The following is a 26,193-nucleotide window of genomic DNA, read 5'->3' on the forward strand; positions in this document are numbered from 1 at the left end:
CATCTTCCCGAATATCTGTTTATGTGGCTTGGTGTTATAGTTTTTTGTGTATGCTCCTATTAAGTGCCTTGGGATGTATGATTATGTTAAAGGCACTATGTAAGTACAAGTAGTTGTATTTTTTATGCACATAATGTAATTGCAGCAGAAATGCGTTTCTAATTCCATGTCCCTACCAGGTATTAGAGAGAAAAAGCTTTGCTGTATACTTTTCAGGAATGATTATGCTTCTTTACATTTAATGGAAAAGCACTCTCCTACTAAAAAAAAGCCTTGGCTTGCAGGTGAGGTTGAGCCAGAGTAAGGAAAGGGTTAAGTCCTCTTTCCCTCCCACTCACACATTGCACCCCCTGGTGGTTGATTTGAGTTTGATCCTTGCAGGATTCCGTACCTTTTTTTTAGGATAGTTATGTATCAGTTCCAAGGCAAATGGTAACATTGTAACCAGCCACTGGGAGTGAACCCTGGTTTCCACTCCGCACTGATACAATCTCTCCTACTGCTGGACAGCTCTTTGTCGTTCCCTTCGCTTCTCTATCCTTGGACGCGATCTCGAACGAACAAGATGTAGCGGATTATTGCAAAGATTTTCTTTTTATTTGGGATGTGTGAGATTTTATTTTCATGTTTTTGTCTGTATTCCCCCCACCTCCCCCTCTCATTTCTAAATGCCTTGTGTCTTTCCTGAGTGCCTTCGTCTAGCGGCGGCTGATTGCACTGGGTGTAATTTTTTTTGCACGCTATTTCTTTGCTCATTTTGATCAATGAAGAGGTGAAGACAAACAAGGACTGAAGATTTATTTCTTGTAGGAGATGTATCGGTGCTATATTTTACAGTGGGAAAACAGGTGAGTTTGTTTGATATTTTAAAATGTGTGTGGGGGGCATTCATTATTCGAATATGCGTATATTTATTTAATTTATTGAAATAAATGAAACATATTACAATCCTTAGGATTCCTTCCCTGCTCTCTGGTTCTTAGGTTTCTAAGGGCCTGATGAGTTAATACCGGGATGTTCACCATAGTATATCTCCTGCTAAATGCAGGAGAATTTCATCAAGTCGGCTTCAGGTGTCAGTTTCACATCAGTGGTGTATTTTTTCGTATATTTTTTCGCTACAAAATATTTTGTAAACAATTAACTATTTAATTTGTGTCTATGCAATCCTACTTCATTCATTAGAGTTTATTTACTGTGGCCGATAGTATTATTTCTGATTGACATACGTACCAGTGCAATGAATTTGTAGCCACGTACCCCTGGTCCAATCATTTCCCAGTATGTTGGACATATCAATTTTTCCCAACATTTTCTCCACATTTCTCACACCTATAATTCTTTTTCCAACTGGTAGATATTTTTAAATTTGAACAATTTAACTGGGCTCTCCTCCCAGTATTTTTTTTACACCTGTAAATATATATATTTATGGGCGCAAATACATTTATTAATTTATTGCCTCAAAGTACAAGTTCCACTTATTGTTTTTGTTTTTGGGGTTCTGTTAGTATGTGCATTTGAATCTAGATGATATAGTGGTGGTATAATATTTTAAAATAATAATTAATATATTTATCAGACAAGTGTCAATGCCTGTGCTGGCATTGCATTAATTTGCAGACTTGCTTGTGCCGCAAATTTTTTGTGTTTTGTTTTTACTTATTTACTCAGTCACCGTGCTAGCTTCCATAGCAACTGTCAAATCTTCCTCTTGACATGTAAGAGGTTGGAAACCATGCATGGTGCTTTTAAGTTTTAAGTGGATTGTGCTATAAGGGTGAAGGAAAGGTAAGGTAAATCGTAAATTAACCTTCCTTCTGCTGCCTCATGGTTGGAGGAGTCACAAATCTCTTAAGAGTTGTGAATCTTTGCCTTGGCCCCCTCAGTGCAGTTCAAGTGAGACATAGTGAATGGTGTCATTTTGTTCTCTTGCCGCCCAACCACCTCACTGACCCCAACTCTGATATGGTACACCATCTAATGGCTAAGCTGAGAACTGAGCAGGCTGAAGTTTCTTTGTTTTTGCTGAGGTTTATTACTATCAGTGAGATTTGTGATGGTTCTGTGTTGAATGATTGTGTTCTCCCACGTGGAGTTGTGCAATTGAGACAGAATAGTGTTTTTTTTTAAAGCCTCAAAGAAAATTGAATCAATTCGTTGTTATGGGTTTACAACTCACACTGTTTCTTCTACTTGCAAGATTTTTATACCTCTCTTTGTTTGAGAAGTGACATGGTGTGATGACGGTAACTCAGTATCCTCTCTTTTCTTTCCACTACCCAATCCTCAATGTACAACTTATTTATTTACAAAAGATAAGGTTTTCAAATTGGTTCAGGAATTCAGAGAAAATAAACAATTGTAGTGATGTCCTCCTTTAACAGCAATCTCAACCTCTCTTAGTTCCTTCGTTGAACACAACAAGCTGTTTAATTGAGGGCTTGTGCATTCCAGGATAGTGACTTCCCATTTAATTGCATATGTAGCACATAGCTCCCATAATTTAGTCACTGTTATAAATGATCGGCATCGATGCACCCAACGATTATAATCACCTTACAATGCTGAGGAAAAAAACAAACTGACAGAAGGGCCTTAAGTGGTCATGGGATAAATGAAGTCATGGCTCTAATTAACAGAAAACTTTGTGACTGAAGTGCCACAGCTTTTAAGTATTTGCATGCAGCTGCAATATTGCACCAGGTCACCTTCCACAGGCTGCATACTACCTTGTGGATTCACCCCTGAGAGAGATGAGTTTAACACAGCTAGATGGAGTTTGTTCTTTTGTTGTCACTATAGCCATGATGGGGCCATTGGCATTGTCTTGTTTCTTCCCTGGGATTCTTCAAGCCTCCTCAGTCCATGTTTCAATATTATCCCACCATCTAATTTTTCTTCTTCCTGTTCTGTTTTTACCCTCAATTTCTCCTTCAACCATTGCCAGGACAAGATTGTCAAGTCTTTGCTTCCAATTTCCATAATTGGCTAACTTTCTCTCCCTAACTGTACTTAGGAATCCATTCGATTCCCGAACTTCTACTCTTGAAGTCCAAAAACATCAGCGTGAAGCTGAAAAAAAAAGTCTAGTACAGTCACTAATGCGAAATGTTGCACTTTATGGATGTGAGAGTTGGACTCTGAAGAAAGTGGTTGAGAGGAGGATAACAGCTTTTGAAACGTATGTATGGTGGAGGATGGTCAACCAGTGGGATGGACAGAAAGAGAAATGAGTGGGTTAGATCAGTAAGAGTAGTGGGAGTAAAATAGAAGAAAACTGGGTATTTTTACACTGCATTTACAACATTGGTGTTTTCCCTTTGGGTACACTAGTCAGCTGTTGGTTTGGATGTGCTTTCTCACAACTCTAACATTATTTGTGACTTCTCCAATATTATTTCAGTACTGCCAGATCTGCTATGCCATTGCTCATGAAGTAGTGTTATCACAGCCATTGACTTATCAGCATGGGGGCAGCCTTAGTGTCTTGGCAGTTCAGAGATGAGGTCTCATGGTTCAGCTGCATTCTGAGGTGAACTGCCAGGATCTGGGAGGATTGGGAGGGGTGACCTAGGGTTGCAGGAACACGGAAGAGGGAATAGGAACACTGATAAAAGTCCTAGGATATAAAATTGCTGTGGAGGGAACCTGGGATCTGGGACATTGGGCTGGGAGTTCAGCAAGGCCATAGGGTAATTACAGCACAGGGGGAGGCCATTGAGCCCATCGGGTCCATGCCAGATCTCCAGCAAACTAGTAAGTCCCATTCCCAAGCTGCCCTGCACATTTATTTCCCTCAAGTACCCATCTAATTTCATTTGGAGATCATTGATCATCCTTGTGTCCACCCTCGTAGGCAGTGGGTTCTGGGACATTGTTTGCCATGTAAAAAAAAAAGTTCTTCACACATCCGCCCCCCCCCCCCCCCCCCCCCCCCCCACCCCCCCCCCAAATCTCTAGTCCAAAACTTGAAATATGTGTCCCCTAGTCCTTGTGCGAGCAACTTTTCCTCGTCTACCTTATTTAAACAATTGCCGTCTCCTTTGCTCCAAGGTGATCTAGAACATTGGGCAGTTCTGGTTACAGAGAGGACTGGGAATATGGTTAAGGATTTATGAGGGTAAGTTGGGCCTATACTTATTGGAGTTTAGAAGAATGAGAAGTGATCTTATTGAAACATTTTAGATTCTGAGGGGGAGTTGATCATGTGGATGATCCATTTCGGCCCCGTCCGGCGGTCCCAGCATTACAGATGCCAGTCTTCAACCAATTCGATTCACTCCATGTGATATCAAGAAACTGCAAAGGCAGGTGACAATATTCCGGCAATAGTACTGAAGAATTGTGCTGCAGAACTTGCTGCACCCCTAGCCAAGCTGTTCTAGCACAGTTACAACACTGGCAACTACCTGGCTATGTGGAAAATTGTCCAGGTATGTCCTGTACACAAAATGCAGGATAAATCCAACCCGGCCAATTACCACCCCATCAGTCTACTCTCCATCGTCAGTAAAATAATGGAAGGGGTCATCAACAGTGCTATCAAACGGTACTTGCTCAGCAATAACCTGCTCATTGATGCGCAGTTTGGGTTCCACCAGGGCCACTCAGCTCCTGACCTCATTGCAGCCTTGGTTCAAACATGACAAAATAACTGAACCCCTGAGGTGAGATGAGAGTGACTGCCCTGGACATCAGGGCAGCGTTTGACAGAGTGTGGCATCAAGGAGCTCTAGCAAAACTGGAGTCAATGGGAATCAGGGGGAAAGCTCTCTGCTGGTTGGAGTCATACCTAGCACAAAGGAAGATGGTTGTGGTTGTTGGAGGTCAGTCATCTCAGCTCCAGGACATCACTGCAGAGTTCGTCAGGATAGTGTCCTTGGCCCAACCATCTTCAGCTGCTTTATCAGTGACTTTCCTTCCATCATAAGGTCAGAAGTGGGGTTGTTGGCTGATGATTGCACGATGTTCAGCACCATTCGCCACTCCTCAGATACGGAAGCAGCCCATGTCCAAATGCAGCAAGACCTGGGCAATATCCAGGCTTGGACTGACAAGTGGGAAGTAACACACATGTCAGGCAATGATCAACTTCAACAAGAGAGAATCCAGCCATTGCCCCTTGATGTTCAATGGCATTACCATCACTGAATCCCCCACTATCAACATCCTGGGGTTACTATTGACCAGAAACTGAACTGGACTAGCCATATAAATACTATGGCTACAAGAGCAGGTCAGAGGCTAGGAAGCCTGCGATGAATAACTTACCTCCTGACTCTCCAAAGCCTGTCCACTATCTACAAGGCACAAGTCAGAAGTGTGATGGAATACTCCCCACTTTCCTGGATGAGTGGAGCTCCCACAACACTCAAGGAGCTTGACACCATCCAGGACAAAGCAGCCCGCTTGATTGGCACCACATCCACAAACATTCACTCCCTCCACCGCCAATGCACAGTAGCAGCAGTGTGTACCATCTACAAGATGCACGGTAAGCATTCATCAAGGTTCCTTCGACAGCATCTTCCAAACCCACAACCTCTATCATCTAGAAGGACAAGGACAGGAGATAGATGGGAACACCACCACCTTGCAATTCCCCTCCAAGTTACTCACCATCCTGACTTGGAAAAATATCACCATTCCTTCAGTGTCACTGGGTCAAAATCCTGGAACTCCCTAACAGCACTGTGGGTGTACCTACGCCACATGGACTGCAGCAGTTCAAGAAGGCAGCTCACCACCACCTTCTCAAGGGCAATACATGCTGGCCCAGCCAGCGAAGCCTACATCCCATGAATGAATTAAAAAAAGGAAGATGCTGAGAGGATGTTTCCCTTTGTGGGAGAATCTAGAACTAGGGCACAGTTTCAAAATAATGGGTCTTTCATTTAAGACAGAGATGAGATAGAATTTCTTCTCTGAGGGTTGTTAGTCTTTGGAATTCTCTTCTACAGAGAGCAGTGGAGGCTGGATCATTGAATGTAGTCAAGGCTGAGTTAGACAGACTTTTGGTCGACATGGGAGTCAAGGGTTATGTTGGGCAGGCTGGAAACTGGAGTTATGGCTACAGTCAGATCAGCCATGATCTTAATGATGGAGCAGGCTTAGTGGGCCAACTGGCCCACTCCTGCTTCTATTTCCTAGGATCACTGATGAGAAGGGTTTGTGAAATCTAGAGTTGTGAGGGAAGATCTTGGATCTATCAGGACTTGCATTGGGTCTTATAGTACTGGACGAAACAGGTTGGGGGAGGGCCCAGGAAAATGGGATCCAACATGGCGTTGTCCCCTTTTGAAGCATTGGGCCTTAATCCCCACATGCGAGGTACCACCACTTTCTCGATTGTCAGGCCATTCCTATCTTTAATAACCAAATTTCCATTAACAAAAATCACCTCAGAATGCTCAAGTTTTTAATGTATAAAAAAATGTTTAGCTCAAAAAGGTTGAAGAGATTTTTATCACTGCAATACGCAGGCAAAAGTGACGATCACCTTAAAACCAAATTATTCTCCGGTTATGGATGGTGTTGGCAAGGGTGCTATTATTGCTTATACCAATTGGTCCAAGAAGGTGGTGGTACACTTGAATCGCTGCAGTTCTTATGATTTTGGTGCTCTCACAATTGTATTAATAGGATATTGACCCAGAAACAATAAAGGAATAGTGATATATGTCCAATCCAGGATGATTCATGGGGGATTTGGAGGTGAGAGTGTTCACAAAGCATTGCTGCTTTTGTCCTACTTAGTATTGCAGGTCACGGGGAGGGAGGTGCTGTCACAGTAACTTCGATGAGCTACTGCAGTGCATCCTGCACCCTGGAGACACAGTAGTGATTGATGGGTCAGATATTGAGTCCACTGTATTGACACTGTTGTTGGTGTCCTGGTTGGTCACGAGGCAATGACTGGACTTTCTTTTGTTTGGGATGGGTGTTACTTACCACTTGAGTGACATGAAAGTTGCTTGGCATTTGTCAGCTCAAATGGTGGATGTTATCCAGGCCCTGCTGTCAGCTGGCATGGGCTGCTTCATTATCAGATGAGTCGTGAATAAATATGACCACTGTTGGATCATCAGTGAACAACCCCAACTCTGGCTTTAACACGGAAAGCCATTGATAAAGTAGTTGGGTCCCTTCTTAAGGAAAATCTGGACATTTTCCAGGGTCTGTGATGACTAGCCTCTGACAATCTCAATTGTCTTCCTTTGTGCCAGGTACAAATCAATCCTCTGGAGGATTTCCTCTTTTAACTTGATTGATGGCAGTTTTCCCCAGGCTCCTTAGTGTCATATTTGCTCAAATATTGCCTTGCTAAAGGCAGCTAGTCTCACCTCTCCTCTGGTGTTCAGCACTTGTTATTGTGTTTAGATCAAGGGTGTGATGAGATCTGGATCCGAGCGCTTCCGAAGAGCCTGAATTTTGTATCACTTGGTGGGTTATTGGTAAATAGGCTTTTATTGATGGCAGTATTGGTATTTCTTTTCATAATTTTATTGATGATTGGGAGGGGACTAAAAGGGTAATTGCCTGGATTAACTTGATCTATATTGTGTACAAAACTTACATTTATATAGCATCTTTAATGTAGTGAAATGTCCCAAGGCATTAAATAGGAATGTAATCAGATCAAATTTGACACTGAATCGTATAGAGATTGGGACAGTTATGACCAAAAGTTTGCTTAGAGACAGGTTTTAAGGACTGACTCCAACAACAACTATTTGCATTTATATAACATCTATAATGCAGTAAAATGTTCTAAGGACATATGTGAACAATGTTCTATTTTTGTCAAGTGAAGGCTGCTGCCACTATTGCAATGTACTCCATAGGCAATCATTTCTTTTCTAACCAACAAGTAATAATGCACAATAACAGCTGCTCCTGTTTCCACACACAGGCTAACGGGCAATAACAGTTGTTGCTGTTCATACACGCTATGGTTTCCTGTGAGGAGCTCACAAGAGAGAAACACAGTTGTAATATATTGATGTAAATTCATCATGTGCTTGAAATCAAAACTTCGAGAATTCTGTCTCCAGTTTCTTTTGAGAAAAAAAATCAAAGAATGTTGCAAATTCTCACAGGACGAGGGAATATTTCCTTCCTTTAACTGCAGCAGATGCATATGTTTGAAAAATGTGCAAATCACAACATTTAAGAAGCATTTAGATGAACATTTGAAATTCCATAGCATACAGGGTACAGGCCAAGTGCTGGAAAATTGGATTAGAATAGATAGGCGCTTGATGGCTGGCACAGACATAATGGGCCGAAGGGCCTGTTTCTGTGCTGTATAACTTTCTGACTCTATAGAATCATGGAAAGTTTATGGCACAGAATGAGGCCACTTGGCCCATTATGTCTGTGCCAGAATGGTGAATGGTCAAATGCTGAATACACAGATATTATTGAAATCTCCCTCAACTGGTGTAAGGTAGCAAATGTTCATTTAAAATCCAGACTTGGGACAGGATGAGGCTCTCAGTAAAAACATTAAGGAAGCCATTAGAAGACAATTTTACTTCCATGAAGATGGGGTCTATTTACAGTGTGACAACTTGCACAAACAATTTCTCTTTACAAGTGTCTTGTCTTCCTTCCAACCTCGTTCCGAGGGTTGGCTACACTATGAACAATCCTTCTGCACTGATTTCTTTCCTCCACTAACCTCACTACCTGTCCTATAGAGAGGCCAGTCCACATTCTGATATTATCTATCCATGCCATCTTGGGTCTTCCTTGTGTACATTTTCCAGGTGTTTTGAATTTCATTACCACTTTTTCCAAACACTCCCCTCCTTTTCACATCACATGTCCAAAATATGTGAGCTTCCTTCATATCACTGCCTCAAACAAGTTCCTCTTAGCACCAGCTTTCTTGAGCACCCACTCATTTGTCTGCTTAGCAGTCTATGCCACACATAATATCTGTCTGAGTCCTTTCATTTCAAATGCTCTTATCCAAGTCTCGTAATTCTTCTTGATAGTCCAGCTTTCACAGCCATACATTGTCATCAGCCACACAAGGGCTTTCAGAAGATGAATTTTCATTGTAATCAAGATGCTGTGGCTACTCCATACTGTTTTAAGTGAGTCCACAATGCCAAGACCCTTGTTAAGTCTAGCCTGACTTTCTTTGGTAGACTCTTCATCTTCCATGATGAGTGACCCAAGATAGCAGAAGGTATCAACCTGCTCATGCTGAACTACATTAGTCAGAATCTTGAAGGTCTTTTCGCCCATCACTTTTGTCTTGTCGACATTGATCAAGAGACTGTATTCCCAGTTAACTTGATCAAGCGGTCCACCAACTCCTCTAACTCCTCCAATGAGTTAGTGAGCAGAATAATGTCATCAGCGTATCGAAGATTTGAAACTCGTCACCCACCAAACAGTATCCCACATTCATATCTATCAGGTGTCTCTCTCATAACTATTTCTACTAGGATGTTGAAGAAACATGGTGAGAGGACACAGTCCTGTCTGACACCCTTTTTGACTCTGAACAATTCTGAGGGGGTGCCAGCAACTCTGACCCTAGCTCGTTGCTTATGATTAAGCTTGGCTAGCAAATCATTTAAATGTGGTGGGTATCCTATGTCTAACATTGTCAACCAGAGTTTCTTGTGGGAGACTGAATCGAATGCCTTCTCAAAATCAATGAAGCACATGTATATTGGCTGCTGCTGTTCTTGGGCTTTGTGCATTAAGATAGTTAATGACTTGATCTCTGGTTCCCTTTCATGTTGAAATCCAGCTTGCTCATCAGCAATCTCACGCTGTCTTTTTCTGTATCTATTCCAGGTTGATCCTGAGCAAGATTTTACTAGCGTGGGAGATCAAAGCAAATGTTTTATAATTTGCGTGCTGTTTTAGGTTACCTTTCTTTGGTAGAGGGATAAAGGTAGAATCAGTCCAGTCTTCTGGCCAATCACTGGTCTCCCGCAGTGCCACGCATATTCTGTATATCATGTCCACTACCAATTCCTCTCCATCTAAAGTAATTCTGTCAGTTTATCATCCAGGCCTGTGGTCTTAAGGCTGGCTGTCTGATGAATGGCTTTAAAATTGTAGCCATAAAAAATTATAATGGCAAAGTTAATAGGAGGTGGTTGAGGTAGAAACCCATGCATCTTTTAAGAAAATTTCGATAACCATTTGAAGCAGACAAAATATGCAAGGCTATGAGGCAGTGGAATTAGTTTTAATTGCTCTAGCAAAGACCCAACATAGCTGACTGAGTTGAATGGCCTCCTGTGCTGTAATCTTTCATGGTTCCTTATTTACAAATCACTGTTACTTTGAAATAAATAGCTCTGAGAAACATCAGGCACAATATTTTGCAAGTACTTTTCCAACCCACTTATACAGCTTGTGCTTCAGGCAAGCAACATGTATACTAGGAAATGAACACTAGGTAATTTATGGGAATGGCAGTTTAGGAAATAGAGATAGTTTAAGTAGCTCGTATTGGTATTTGTGGGTCTTAGGAATGAGTTTTAGCTTTAATGTTTAAGTTTGATTTGTATTTCTGTGTCTGTGTGTTAAGAAAAGGTCAAGTTGAGTTTTAGTTTCACTTTAAAAGGTGTCTGCATTTCTATTGAGAGTTTACAACTGTGAGAAGTTAGCCAAACACAGGAGTAGAAAAACTGGGCTGTTGCCTAGCAACAGGGGTCCAGAGAGGCAGGTCTCTCCCACAGATCCACAGAAGCAACCAGAAACAGCAGTTTTTGAGTTCAGTTTTGAAGACAGCTGCTAAGCAGAAGCAACCTAGAAAGGGACTGGTAGCAGGTCCCGAGCTAAAGTTGGTTGATAGTAGCTGCCAGGAGAGACTGGAAAAGGGGACAGATAGCAAGTCCCAAGCTAAAGAAGAAAATCCTCAAAAGTCCAGAGGAGTGGAACAGGAGAAAGCCCTGAGCAGACCTTCTAGCCAAAGGAAGGACAGGAAACTGGAAAAGGTCCTATTAAGTGAAATTAAGAGTGAGGGACAGAGAAAGGCTTCAAGCCTCAAGCTTAAAGCTCCAAGCTGTAGGAAGCAGAATCAAAGTGATATAAAGGTTTGTGAGAAGTCAGAGGATCCAAAGAGGTAACAGAAGGTCTTTGCTGCGGGCATGTGAAGTAGTGGTGTACTGTTGACAGCTGAGTCAGTGAGAGAGAGTGCTTGGAGGGAAGCTTGAATGCATGTGGTGACCCAGGGGAGAGGAACATTGGAAGGAGAGGTTGAAACCCTGGGGGTGAACCCTTGCAGAAGGTATCTGAGAGAACGCGTTGGTCTGGGAGAAGATTACAAGGCGAGTTCTTGGAAAGTAGAGATTGGAAATCATTTTGTGAAGGATAGCGTTCAGTGAGACTGGTTGGCTCACAGTGTAACAACTTTCTGGGGGGAGTTGAGGGATCTATAGCATCTGTCTGGGGTGGCATCTGTCACTTGGTTTCAGAGTGTGGTATGTCTGACTACAGGTCGCCAATTGGTTTACATGGACTGTACTTACTGTGAACATTAGAGTGTAAGGTAGCCTTTTTACTTGTGTTATCCTTACAAATCTGTATACATCTGTAAAGGTTTAGTTGTGGGTGAAGGAGTATTGTAATATAGTTCATCTTTTCTTATTTAATATATGTTTTATTCTTTTGTTAAGAGTTCATTAGCTGACTCTGATGATTCTGTTCAGTAGCCACTCTCCACGTATTTACACAAACAATTAAAAATTAGGATATATCAAGCTGGGTCCCAATCTGGGATCGGGCTTGTCCAGTGGTAACCTCAGCTGGGGATCATAACAGTAGCATAGTGGTAACGTTACTGGTCTAGTAATCCAGTGACCTGGACCAATGGACTGGAGACATGCGATCTAATCCCCACAATGGAATATGGGGGAATTTAAACTCAATTAAGTAATAAATCTGGAGTACAATGATAGTCCCAGTAATGGTAATCATGAAATACTAGATTGTTGTAAAAACCCATCTGGTTCCCAAACATCCCTCAGGGAAAGAAATCTGCTGTACTTACATGGCCTGGCCTATATATGACTTTAGACCTTAACAATGTAGTTGACTCTTAACTGCCCTCTGAAATGGCCTTAGCAAGTCACCCAGTTGCATCAAACGGCTACAGAAATGTTGAATAATAATAAAACTGGATGGACTGCCCAGATTACTTAGGTGCTAGAAACGGCGAAGACACAGCCTGCCCAGTAAACCCTGCAATGTCCTCTGCACTAACATCAGGTGGTTTGTTGGTACAAAAATTGGAAACGCTGTCTCAGAGATTAGTCAAGCAACAGCTTGACATAGTCATATTTACTAAAATCATACCTTACAGCCAATGTCCCAGAAACCACCATCACCATCCCTGGGTATTTCCTGTCCCAAAGGCAGGACAGAGCCACCAAAGTGGCTCAGGAGGGCATGAGCCTGGGAGTCCTCATCATTGACATTGGACCCCATGAAATCTTTTGGCTGCAGGTCAGACATAGGCCTGCATCAGGTGTGCGAAAACCAACTAGTGGGAAATACCTCCCTGACCATCACCAATCTACCTGTCGCAGATGTATCTATCCATGACAACATTGGCAGGAGTGACCACCACACAGTTCTTGTGGATACCCTCCATCACGCTGTGTAGCACTACCACCATGCTAAATGGGATTGGTTCAGAACAGATCTAACAGTTCAAAACTGGGCATCCATGAGATGCTGTGGGCCATCAGCAACAGCAGAACTGAATTCAACCACAATCAGTAACCTCACTCTACCATTACCATCAAGTCAGGGGAGTTAACCCTGGTTCAGTGAGGAGTGTAGGAGAGCATGCTAGGCAAACTTAAAGATGAGGTGCCAACCTAGTGAAGCTGCAATGCTCAATAGCTGAAGCTTCATGTGATAGAGCAAAGTGATCCCATAGCCAAAAGACCAGATCAAAGCCCTGGAGTCCTGCCACATCTTGTCATGAACGGTGCTCTATAATTAAACAATTAACCAGAGGAAGAGGCTCAGCAAACAATCCCCATCTTCAAAGATGGGGAAGCCCAGCAGGTCAGTGCAAAAGGCAAGGCTGAGCATTTGCAACAGGCTTCAGCCAGAAGTGCTGAGTGGGTGATCCATCTCAGCCTCCTTCGGAGGTACCCAGCATCATAGATGCCAGTCTTCAGCCAATTCAATTCACTCCATGTGATAACTGAAGGCATTGGATACAGCAAAGGTTATGGGCCCTGATAACTGAAGACTTGTGTTCCAGAACTAGCTTCACCTCTAACTAAACTGTTCCAGTTCAGCTGGTCTGCAATCTACCCAAAATATAGAAAATTGCCTAGGTGTATTCTGTTCATAAAAAGTCAGACAAATACACTCCAGCCAACTAATGCCCCATCATCAATATCTGGGGGTTACCATTGATCAGGAACTTAACTGGACCAGCAGTTTAAATACTGTGGTTACAAGAGCAGGTCAAATGCGGGGAATTCTGTGGAGAGTAACTCAGCTTCTGATTCCCCAAATCTGCCCACCATTTACAAGTGCAAATTACTTGCATGGATGATTGCAGCTGCAACAATATCAATAAACTTAACAACATCGAGGAGAAAGCAGCCTGCTTAATTGACACCCCATCCAGCACCTTCAGCATTCACTTCCTCCACCACCGACACAGTGCCAGTACACTATGTACCAACTACAGTACAAAATGCACTGCAGCAACTCGCTGAGGAACCTGTGACCTTTACCACCTAGAAGGACAGTAGGAGCACGCACATGGGAACAACACCACCTGCAACTTCCCTTGCAAAGCACACGCCATCCTGACATCGAACTGCTGTTGTAAACATAAAAAATATTTAACTGCTTGAACATTGAGCTCTAACAGTAAAATAATATTGGTGCTATTTCCTTCTAAACAAAGCTTTTGTTGTATTTTGGGTCAGCCATTTAGGACTGTGATGAGGGGAAATTTCTTCACTTGAGAGTTGTAAGTCTTTGGAATTCTCTGCTCCAGAGGGCTGTACATTCAAAATTGCGATGGATAGGTTTTTGGGCATGGAGGATATCAAGGGATATTGGGAAAGTGACATTGAGATAGAAGATCAGACATGATGTCATTGAATTGCAAATGGACCCATGGGGCTGAACGGCCTACTTCTCTTTTCCGTGCTGTCATGAATCCATTATTTAAGAATACATGTTAAAATTACTTCGATAAAAGCAAAATACTGTGGATGCTGGAAATCTAGAACAAAAACAAAAATTCTGTATCCCTCTCCGCAGACGCTGTCAGACCTGCTGAGTTTCTCCAGGTATTTTTGTTTTTGTGTTAAAATTACTTCTTGGGTATTTTTTTCCGGTATTTGTAGATAGATTCTTGATAAACAAGGGGGTGAAAGGTTATCGGGGTTAGGCAGGAATGTGGAGTTAAGGTTAAAATCAGATCAGTCTTGATCTTATTGAATGGCGGAGCAGGCTTAAGGGGCCGGGTGGCCTACTTCTGGTCCTAATTCGAATGTTTGTAAATGCCATCCCGAATGCTCCAAGGATGTTTGTTTGCGCTGAATTTGTAGTTTAGATTTATGCCTCCACAGGCCCTTCATTTTGCAAGACCCTCAAAAAAACATACCTGCCCCAGCAGCACCCACTGCTGCCCCTGACTGGGCCGACAGGACCAAGAGCCTGTCCGCCTTCTATAATTGGATGGTGAATGCATAGGTGGCCAATTAGGAGGCTACCCCTGCAAACAAGGCTCCCTCAGTCTAGCTTCAGGCAAGCGCAGGCTAGGAACCCCTATTTGGCCCTGGCATCGGGGTTCCAAAGCGTATGAGAAAATCCTGCCCACAGGGATCTTTTTTGTTCTTGTAAATTATGCTCAGTTCATATTCACACGGAATGCTTGTCAGTTTTAACAGACTTTTAGTCAACAATCTCTCTTGTACAGAAGTCTGTTGAATGTAGTGAGATTCAGCATTCTGAGCTAAGCCAAACTGTACACGCTCAGATTTTATTTCACTACCAGTTTAACATGAGATTAAATCCAGTGCAGGAATGAAACTAATATTGTTCAGTCCTGGATTCCAACCACCACAGAATTTGCAGCCCTTCAGAAGTAGCATCATTACACTTTGAAAGATTGTGAAAGGTGCCATATAAAAGCACGTCCAATATACCCTAATAATTGCAATGATGCAAATCATTTCTGGGCTTCAATCCAGGATTTTTGTCCCTGAGGATACTATTGTTATCTGGCAACACAGATGCAGAAAAAAAGGTGATGTTAGCTGTGCCACATGCTATCTTGTTGGAATCTATTGGAATAATTTCTCAATATTTGAGTTTAACAATGTGCTGTTATCTGGCAATAGAGTTGTTGTGAGAGGAGATGTTAGTTGATGTCACCTGCTAAGAGTCAGAGTTTCTTCATTATATTTATTCTGTAAATAGGGTAACTTCTCTATTCAGTCCCTTCCTTTCCAATTAATAAATTGCTTGCTCCCATATGTTTCTGACACCTGCTCATTACTACAGAGAATACAGGTAATCTTTACCAGAATTCTGGCAGTGATGATCTGGAAGTACCTGGAAAAACTCAGCAAGTCTGGCAGCGTCGGTGGAGAAGAAATCAGTTAACGTTTCGAGTCCTCATGACCCTTCGGCAGAACTCATGAGGACTCGAAACGTTAACTGATTTCTTCTCCACTGATGCTGCCAGACTTGCTGAGTTTTTCCAGGTAATTCTGTTTTTGTTTTGGATTTCCAGCATCCGCAGTAGCTTTTAGCTTTTTGTTTTTATGATCTGGAAGTGTTTACTAGGATATTTGTCAGTTTTCTGCTGGTTGCCTACTCCTTTCTTTTGCTTAGTGAGAGATCAACATATGTGGGGGTGATGGCCACTTAAGTCACCCTCGTGGTGGGAGGGGGTCTCTCCTGTTTGAGCACCCCACCCCCCCTCCGATGGTACTGCCCACCACCTTGTTCCACCCTATCGCAGCCCTCCTGATCCTGGTCCTTCACCCCTGTTGCTGGGACCTGCCAGCCTGGTCCTGGCAAAAAACCCCTACTCACCTGCTCCAGTAATGCTCTTCATTGGAGACTGACTGCAGTGCCAGCAGAGATCACTGCTCCCTGTGGTGCTGCTGGGACTAGAGAGCTGCTAACATTTCCTCCCATATTGGGGCGGAAGTCTCGCCCTCAGTTAATTAATGGCCTCATGGCCTTAAAATGGTTTGGGGCTTCCTAGCCATATGGAGGCAGGCTTGCCTCTGTAAAATTCTAACCTGCCTCTCTAACTTCCATAAAAGCGACTGTGACTGCATCTGCGACTATGTCTGTATTTCTGCAGGACCCCTGAAATCAAGTTCAGTGACCTCTACAGTCCTGTTCCCCTGTCACTATTGTGCTGCAAACTAAAGCATTGCCTCAAAAAACCCTAAAAGCATTGATCAAATCGGAACTGTGTGTGACCAATTGAGGTTGAAAAGGATTTCTAAAGATAGCAAGTCTCTTCTAAGTTGGGAAGCTATGATAATGTAATGGGTCATCATTGGCTATGGCATCTAACTGCTTTTGCTGTTAGTTAGACTTGCCCTTCCACATGAAGATTTTTAATCTTTTGTGGTGCAAGTTGCTGAAGGTACAAGCTGATAATGGCACAGTAAGGGAAATAGGGCACTTGGGACCTGAGTGAACAGGACAAACAACTGTGTACTGCCTTAACCAATCAGAGCGAAAGATTGTGAAATTCATAGCATAAAGGCTGAGTATGAAGTATACATTGGAGTCAGTGAATTCGATGCCAAATCATATACAGAAAGAGAAATAGAGTGGGAGAGAATGATTGCATTAGAGACAGAAGGAAAAAGTAATATTTTTAAAAAAAGCTTTTACATTTTTAAAATCTCCAACGTTTATTAATAACTTGTAGGAATGAGACTCCATAGTTGTAATGTCAATTTTCAGTGCCAGGGAGGTGGTTTAGCTGTAATTAACACTTACCATGGGCTGAATTTTATCTGCCCCTGACGGGCATGTTTCCCGTGGGGGGGGTGGGGGGGGGCACATAAAACGTGGTGGGTGCCTATCCCACCACCTTCCTGTTCACCCCTAAACTCCATATTACCGGTGGGGGTGGGCCCAAGACCCCAGACCCTAGACCCCAGACTTAACTGCTGTGGGGATCTTAGGTATTGGGCTCCTCTCTTTAACAGCAGTCCTGGCAGCTGCCACTGAGGCTCTCCTGGGGCTGCCGGGACTGATGGAGTTTCTGGCAGGTCCAGAGGGTGGGACATCTGCCGCAATGAGAGGTGGAAGTCCCACTCCAATCTCATTCGTCCGCTCTGCAGCGCTTTATGGTTGTGGGGCGGGTCAGCGTGTCGGTTCCATGATGACGTGGTTTCCGGGGAGGCCACCCCCTGTATTATTCTGCCCCATGTCATTGAAGGAATACTTAAATTGAAATAAGCAAAGCTTAACTTTCTCTGTTGAGTTTCATTCATGTTTACCATGCAACTATAGCAACTTCACGTCATTCACTGCATCTCAATGGCGAGACAGGCAGTGAGATGCCAGTTTCACAAAGCTAATGGTGGAGCAGAGCAATTGGGAAAGCAACTTTTGGAATTTTGAGTTTGACCATGTATCTACCCCCTACCTGAAGTTGTTGTACCATTTATGCATAAATGACAGCGAGTGCTATAGCTTCACCATTATTTTAACAGTAAATTGTGGCCTAATGTTTCTGTGAATACCACAAATATTATATACAGATGTCATTGATTCCAAATTTCAGAGTAACACTGTGTGATGCCCTACTGAGAGCCACACAATGTTGCAATGTGGATGCTAATAAATGACCGGCTCTGGGCATGTTTGATAAGACATTGAAGTATGTTCATTTTCAGAAATGATTGATGTCTCCTCATTCTGTTTTCAAGAAACAATGCAAGCTTTTTGAGAAGTGTTTCTCATGTTAGAGGATGTAATTAATATTCAGTCACAGTATTTGAAAAATGTAGTGTCTGACTGAGTATTATTTAAAACTAGATTGTAGACCCCCTTGTGAGATCTTTTATAACATGTGATAGACGTTCAGTCTGTCAGGTGTTTCAGTGGAAATTAAAAGATCTCCACCGCTGCATCACATCCAGAGGCTGTGACCTTGGTTAATTTTGAAATCTCATGCCAAGAAAAATGAGATTGCAGTTCAAACATTGACAAACCCGGCGGTGGGAGGGTGGGAATTGACTCTATTAGTGTTACAATGGAGAAAACCACTGAACTACATGAAGGATTAGGCTCAATTTCCTGATATAGGGGTAGTTACCTGATTGCATTGCTATATATCTTGTAGAAGATGTAGTTTTAACCAATTTTAGAACCGTGGTCTAGTGTTTGACTCATCCAGCAAGAATGATAAGGATTTAAATGAGGAACTTGATCATCACTATTCCTCAAAGAATTTGCAGTCTGTTTCTGCAGTGAGCCATTTTTTCTACAATTTTTGTTTCCAAAATGTGATATCAAATGTGTGTTTATGTGATTGGATCAGATATAATTGCAAGATTTAACAACTTAGTGGGTTTGACTGTCAAAAGTCAATAGGAAATTCAGCTCTGTCAAATGTGTTTCACCTCGTTTTATTTCCTCAAAGACCCAAACCTCTTTTGATTTTCTGTCCCGTCCCTGGTGCTATGCTGTGTTGCTAAAATGTCATTGAGCCAGTGCCCACTTGAAGATCCAAACAGAATGGAGGCCATAAAGTCTTTTAGTTTTAAAAAAAAATGTTCTTGAGATGTTACAGGCAAGGTCTCATTTATTGCTCATTCCTAGCTGCCCTAAGAAGGTGTTGGTGAGCCTTTTCCTGGAACTGTTGCAGTCCTTGTGATGATGATGCACAAAAGAACTTCTCAAGTTTTTTTTCGACCATTGTTAGATCATGGTTGATCTGTATCTCAAATCCATTTGCCCTCTATTGCTCCATATCTCCAGGTACCCTCACCAATCAAAAATATATCAACATCAGACTTAAAAATTTAAATTGCCCCTGCATCCTTAGTCTTTTGGAGGAGCGAGTTCCAGATTTCCACTCCCATTTGTGTGAATAAATTTTTCCCAATTTAACTTCTAAATGGCCCAGCTCTAATTTTAAGATTCTGCCTCCTTGCTCTGGCTTTCCCCACTAGAGGTAATGGTTTCTCTGTATCATCCTTATCGGGAGAACCAGAACAGCAGACAGAGGGAAAGCTCAAAATGTTGCAGTCAGCACAAAAAGCAACGTGGGTAAGTTATAGATAAATATTTTGTTTATTGGTTAGTGTTTTAGTGTTTAGTTTTTTTTTGTTGGTTAAACAGCTAAATCGCTTTAAAATTAAAAATAAAACAGTTTAAAGTAACTGTTAGCTAACATGTTAGCAGGACGGCTGTGACCTGTTGAATGCTTACCCTGTGCCATGTGGGAACTCCAGAACATATTGCGTGTCTCAGAAAATCGCATATTGTGAAGTACCCCCAACTGCTTGAGTTTGTTGGCTGGTGTTACTACAGTGCAGACAGGAAGATGAGAGTTTCAGGAGGTTGTTATCACATGGCCAGAGAGAGTTCAGGATGAGAAGGACTGTCGGATGACCAGGCAGATTACGAAGAAACAGCCAGGAATCGCTAGGAGTTGCCACGTGGGGTTAAGATATAGTGGCTTCCATGGAAACTTGGCTTAAACATGGGGCAAGGCAATGTATTTAGGTGGTATTGGGAAGGAAAAATGTTTGGGATAGATGATATAATTCTTGTCTTGGGAGCGAACAGATGGTGACAAATGGCCTGAATGGTTAAAGCCAAGTTTCTGAAAGGCAATGCCTTTAGTCCAAATTTGATGTCTATAGATAGGTTCTTGAATTTGCAAGACTCCTGGGCTCCTTGCTGTGGCATCTCATGCTGCCCATGTTGCCATGGAAACATATTTGAAAAAAAACACAATAACAAAATCCATTGTGGTTCCAGTTAGAAGCCCAATGTGTCAATGATGTCCAATCATATCTGTAATTTAGAAACTCAAAATTTAGTAATGTCCAAAAGACACATTTAGCAATTTGCAAGCTGTGTGGCAAATTAAAAAAAAACAGCCGTCAGCAGAAAGGGTTAACTTTCCTGTTTGCTTTTCCAAAACCTTCTTAATTTTTTATATTCGTTCATGGGATGTGGGTGTCATTGCCTAGGCCAGCATTTATTGCCCATCCATAATTGCCCTTGAGAATATGATGGTGAGCTGCCTTCTTGAACCGCTGTAGTCCATGTGGTGTAGGTGTACCCACAGTGCTGTTAGGGAGGGAGTTCGAGGATTTTAATCCAGCAACAGTAAAGGAAAGTCGATCTATTTCCAAGTCAGAATGTGTGTGGTTTGGAGGGGAACTTCCAGGTGGTGGTTTCCCCATGCATTTTCTGCCCTTATCCTTCTAGATGGTAGCCGTCATGAGTTTGGAAGGTGCTGTCTGAGGAGTCTAGGTGAGTTCCAGCAGCACATCTTGTAGATGGCACACACTACTGCCACTGTGCGTCAGTGGTGGAGGGAGTGAGTGTTTGTGGATGGGGTGCCAATCAATCGGGCTCCTACGTCCTGGATGGTGTTGAAACATAGAAATTATATGCAGGAGTAGGCCATTTGGCCCTTCGGGCCTGCTCCAGTCATTATGATCATGGCTGATCATCCAACTCAATAGCCTGCCCCCACTTTCTCCCCATATCCTTTGATCCCTTTTGCCCCAAGAGCTATATCTAACTCCTTCTTGAAAACATACAATGTCTTGGCCTCAACTACTTTCTGTGGTAGTGAATTCCACAGGCTCACCACTCTGGGTGAAGAAATTTCTCATCTTAGTCTTAAATGGTCTACCCCGCATCCTCAAACTGTGACCGCTGGTTCTGGACTCCCCCACCATCGGGAACATCCTTCCTGCATCTACCCTGTCTAGTCCTGTTAGAACTTTATAGGTTTCTATGAAATCCCCTCTCATTCTTCTGAACTCCAGCAAATATCATCCTAAACGACTCAATTTCTCCTCATATGTCAGTCCCACCATCCTAGGAATCAGCCTGGTAAACCATCGCTGCACTCCCTCTATAGCAAGAACATCCTTCCTCAGATAAGGAGACCAAAACTGCACATAATATTCCAAGTGTGGTCTCACCAAGGCCCTGTATAATTGCAGCAAGACATCCCTGCTCCTGTACTCGAATCCTCTGGCTATGAAGGCCAACATACCATTTGCCTTCTTTACCGCCTGCTGCACCTGCATGCTTACCTTCAGCGACTGGTGTACGAGGACACCCAGGTCTCGTTGCACATTCCCCTCTCTCAATTTATAGCCATTCAGATAATAATCTGCCTTCTTGTATTTGCTATCAAAGTGGATAACCTCACATTTATCCGCATTATACTGCATCTGCCATGCATTTGCCCACTCACTCAACTTGTCCAAATCACACTGAGCTTCTTGAGTGTTGTTGGAGCTGCACTCATCCAGGCTGTTATGATGAGGCAGATGATGTGTGCCAGATGGATCAAATCCATGAGGAAAATTTGATCGCGCTATCACAACGGTTTGCAATTTGTATTTATTTGGAGATGCTTGTACTGAATTCAGAAATAATAAGTCCACCAAGACTTTTAGAGATTTTTTAAAGAACTAAATCCAAATATTTATTAACAAAAGAGAAACTTTCAAGCATGTACATAGAACTACAAATTACTACTGTAATAACTCCTAAAATTCCTAATTAACCTGATTCCCAGTTATACCTCCTTTAAGGCAACAGTCCAAAAATAGATTTTAGATTCTAAACAGATCCAGCAAATTAACACAATACCCTGGACAGTAGAATTCAAAATGGCTTTCTCCTCCAGCTTCAGTTTCTGTAGACAGCAGGCTTATGCACAAATGCTGGAGGCTTCATTAAGGCTACTTCACACATTTCTGTTAGATCTCACATGCTTTCTCCTGACTCATAGCCTCATTCTCCTTTATATATTTTTTCCTCTTCTTAATATGTAAATTTTATTGCTTCATAAGTCTTTTAAACTGTATCTCCATCATAACATAAAAACTTTAATGTTGTCACCATATATTGTCAGTAACCGTTGGGAAAAATAAACACACTCCTTAGCTTGCATGTCTGGCTATTTGTAAACAGACTAAAATCCCTTTGAAATCCAAATCTCCCTTCATTTATCTAAAAATGCAAATTCCTTTCACACCTTACATGCTAAGCCAGCATCCATGTTTACTCATTAGCACACCAAGCACCTAGCTTCTTTTGATGGAATCAAATAGACTGCAGGTTTTGACTCAAAATGTAATTAAATCACACACAGGCCTAACTACTTACCCTCATAAACCTACTTTACAATAAACCAGAAAATATAATATGAAAACTATTATACTCTCATGACAAGGCAAATGGAGAGTATCCACTTCCATCACACTCCTGACTTGTGGCTTGTAGATGGTGGACAGGATTTGGGGGGTCAGGAGGTGAGTTACTTACCACAGGATTCTTAGCCTCTGACCTGTTCTTGTAGCCACAGTATTTATATGGCTAGTCCAATTCAGTTTCTGGTCAATGGTAACCCCAAGGATTTTGATAGTGGGGGATTCAGTGATGGTAATGCCATTGAATGTCAAGGGGCGATGGTTTGATATTCTCTTGTTGGAGATGGTCATTGCCTGACACTTGTGTGACGCGAATGCTACTTGCCACTTGTCAGCCCAAGCCTGGATATTGTCCAGGTCTTGCTGCATTTGGACATGGACTGCTTCAGTACCTGAGGAGTTGCAAATGGTGCTGAACATTGTGCAATCATTAACGAAAACCCCACTTCTGACCTTACGATGGAAGGAAGGTCATTGATGAAGCAGTTGAAGATGGTTGGGCTTAGGACACTACCCTGAGGAACACCTGCAGTGATGCACACAATTATGTCACTTTACATAAGTTTACATTAAAAACCGCACTCCATTTTAAACTTGCTTTGTTAAATTCTTTTTTGTTATAACTTCTTCAACTTTGCCCAAATTTTAGATTAAATTCCAATTGTTTCAAAACCTCTTATTATGTTGTAAGATGTTTCTCACACAAGATTTTTTGGTACATTTAGGATTCTAAGACCAGGAGAGTTAAAGAGGGGCACCAGTTTCTTAAAATGACAACATTACAACCTTGCACATTAACTATGGAAAAGGAACAGGGTCTTTCCCATATCTCTTTTGTTTATCCTTTCTCTCCTTTAAACCAATTTAAGTTCTGATGTTCAATACCTGGCCAAATTTGAAAGAAATAAACTTGTCTTTGATTTGAAGTTTAGCAGGTTTTTAACTCTGGCACAAATGTTTGAAAAGTTCAAATTGGATTTCTGCCAAACTTCTTCAAGACTTCAGGCTTATCTTTATACTTGGGGAACAAACTGTAGAGCCCTTTCACAGCTGTAAAATTACATTTTAATTTCTGCTTTTAAAAAAAAGTAATATTCTCAGCACAGAAACTCGCAGCATTTTAAATTACTGTCAATTGTTTCCAAACTTTTTAGCTTCTCCCTCAAACTAATTTTTAAATCTTTGATGTTTGTGAACAACCCCCTCCTTTATCAATGACTTAACTTGAATGTATGGTATATGTTCAGCTGGCTATCGGCACTCCTTCATTGGGTCCAGTAAGGATCGTGGATGATAATGGTGGAGGAGTCAGAGCCAACTAACATTAATTAGTGACGGTCTCCAATGTTACCATCCTTGTCCTCCTCCTCCTCCTCTTGGGTCTCATGGAAACAATCATGGAAACTCTCTGCACATACACTCGGGCTTTTGGTGGGGATCTGTTTGTTGCTAATTAGGACTTTGTGAAAATTAATATTCTCTTCCCCTAGGGCCCTGTGCAGGTCATCCTCAATCTCCTTGAGCGAGCCTTTGGTCATAGTGTCCCGGTCCATCTCTTGCTTTAATTCTAGGGAGCTAGTAAGCAGCTAGGAAGATCTGTCTAAAATCACCACTTTCTAACTCTGGGTGTGAGGTCTTAAAATTTATCCACTTCGGCATGAGGAGAAGAGGGTTAGAGCTCATGTCCTTCGAGACACCATGTTTGCCTGTTCGATAACTCTCCTGGTTCCCCTTTTCATCTGGAAAGGTGGTTTCTGCAAGCAATGCTTCAGGCAAATCTTCCTCAACCTTTACCTTTTCTGTTTTAACCACTTGACTTCCCTCAGGCTCTTCATCCCCTTGTGCTACCTATACCGCACTTCACTTACCTAGCGCACATACTGCTTCGCTCTGGATTTCCAGCTCTGAAAAAGAGTCATACGGGCTCAAAATGTTAACTCTGTTTTTCTCTCCACAGATGCTGCCAGACCTGCTGAGCTTTTCCAGCATTCTCGGTTTTTATTTCAGATTTCCAGCATCTGCAGTATTTTGCTTTTATTTCAGCCAAATATATTGCCTTGCCTGTAGGATCTTCTTGAGGGTTGGACAAATTGGCTGCTGAGTTTACCTATCTAGAATGGTATCTTCACTTGAGAGGTTATTCATTAGATGTGAAGCACTTTGGAGGGCATGATATGGAGCTAAAAATGTAAGTTATTTGCTCTTTATCTTCATCTGAACTAATGTTGAACATTTAAGCCAAGGTCAGCCTGAGCGCAGAGGTTGTTGGAGTTGCTGCTATGATTACCTACAAAGAAAGAAGAGTGTAACAGATATATACTGCACAACATTTATGAATCAAAGGCAATCCTTGACCATGTCTTAATATACTCATGACACCAGTTCCATTGAGGGGGTACAATATTAGCCTACACTTTTCATATGCTGGCTAGCCTACTGTATTCTGTTAGAATGCTGCCCAGATTATTGATAAAGTGCACCAGACAAATCCTTAACCCCTTAACTTAACTCTGTTAAAGAACCATCTGTGGCTCACCACCCAGTTTATACCTAAGTGTGGAGGACACCAAAACATGCCTTGTTGAACTTCCTTACACCAACCAATTTGGATTATATTATTTTCATGATTGACCTCCCACCAGAATCCACACAAGCTACTAAGTAAATGAATAAACTCTTTTAAAGAAGAAGCGAGAAAGCAAAGTTGAGGATTAACAATTCTTTAAGAACTCTAAAGTCAGAGTTGGCAGCACTTAATTATCTGCATGCTCAGTGGTTAATAGTTAGGGTTAGTTGATGAAATATATTACAAAAACAGTTATATCACAGTAATGTAGCATGTGCTGCTGGCTGAATATGAATTTATATTTGAGATCAGTGCCAGAGATTGACCTAAAGTGGTAAGATTAATTCCAGTTTAAAGTTCTTGGATAACTAACCATTTAATATAATAAACACCATTTGAAGTGATAGTTTATTTAATACATTAAGGTCTGTAACCTTGTACTTGGTAATATTTCCAGATGTTATATAACTCCATCCTTATGAGTTGGCATTGTTATGAAGATGCGTTATATAGAATATTATTTATAATGTAATTGGCTGGACATCTTGAACTTTTTGTAAAGAACACTTTTTCTAAACAAAAGACACTGGCCTACAGCAGTTATTATGTTGCATTTGCAAGGGACATGAGCTGCTTCAGGGAGACAGAGTCTTCAGCGCTCTTAGAGACAGTGGCTAAGACAAGCCCAGATTGAAACCCAAGAGAGGTCACGTGACCCAGCTCTTGGGTGAAATATACAGGATTTGAGTTAACAATGAGAGTTACCCCCTCTGTCTTTCTCTAAAACCTCTCTCATCAAAACTGAGCTGCTTGTGATTTGAAAACCCACCAGAAGACCTCATTGTTGCAAACAGAGAGTTGTTAAAGGAGGATTCCAAATCACCACCACTGTCTTCAAGAGAAGAGAATCAACAAGCTATGACTACAGAGTGACTGCTCCAGTAAGAAATCCCAATATCAGCAGCTACTGTGGAAAATGACCCTTCAGCTGTAAACACGCATCTGGACAATCCATGAATAATTTTTTTCTGACTTTACTTTTTACTTGGCGAAGTTTTTAAAATCTGACACTCTAAAGTTTTATCTCTTTTTGTGCATGCTTGGCAAGGATTGTGTGTGTGTGTGTGTTTTTGCACAAGTAGGTAGTTGGACATATTTGTACATTTTAAGCATTTTGTTAATAATTTCTGCATCTTTATCTGAGTG

General features: G+C 41.9%; 1 protein-coding gene across 3 annotated transcripts in view; it reads left to right on the forward strand.

The window, feature by feature from the left end:
• The first annotated feature begins 437 nt into the window (after nt 1-437).
• b4galt2 (UDP-Gal:betaGlcNAc beta 1,4- galactosyltransferase, polypeptide 2) overlaps nt 438-26,193 on the forward strand; it is a 397,537-nt gene continuing 371,781 nt past the window's right edge. For all 3 annotated transcript variants that reach the window (XM_078560978.1, XM_078560977.1, XM_078560979.1), the window contains exon 1: nt 438-848. The gene's annotated coding sequence lies outside the window, so the exon portion shown is untranslated. The remainder of the gene's footprint in view (nt 849-26,193) is intronic.

The sequence above is a fragment of the Cetorhinus maximus genome, chromosome 17, assembly GCF_964194155.1.
Source record: "Cetorhinus maximus chromosome 17, sCetMax3.hap1.1, whole genome shotgun sequence".
Taxonomy (NCBI): domain Eukaryota; kingdom Metazoa; phylum Chordata; class Chondrichthyes; order Lamniformes; family Cetorhinidae; genus Cetorhinus; species Cetorhinus maximus.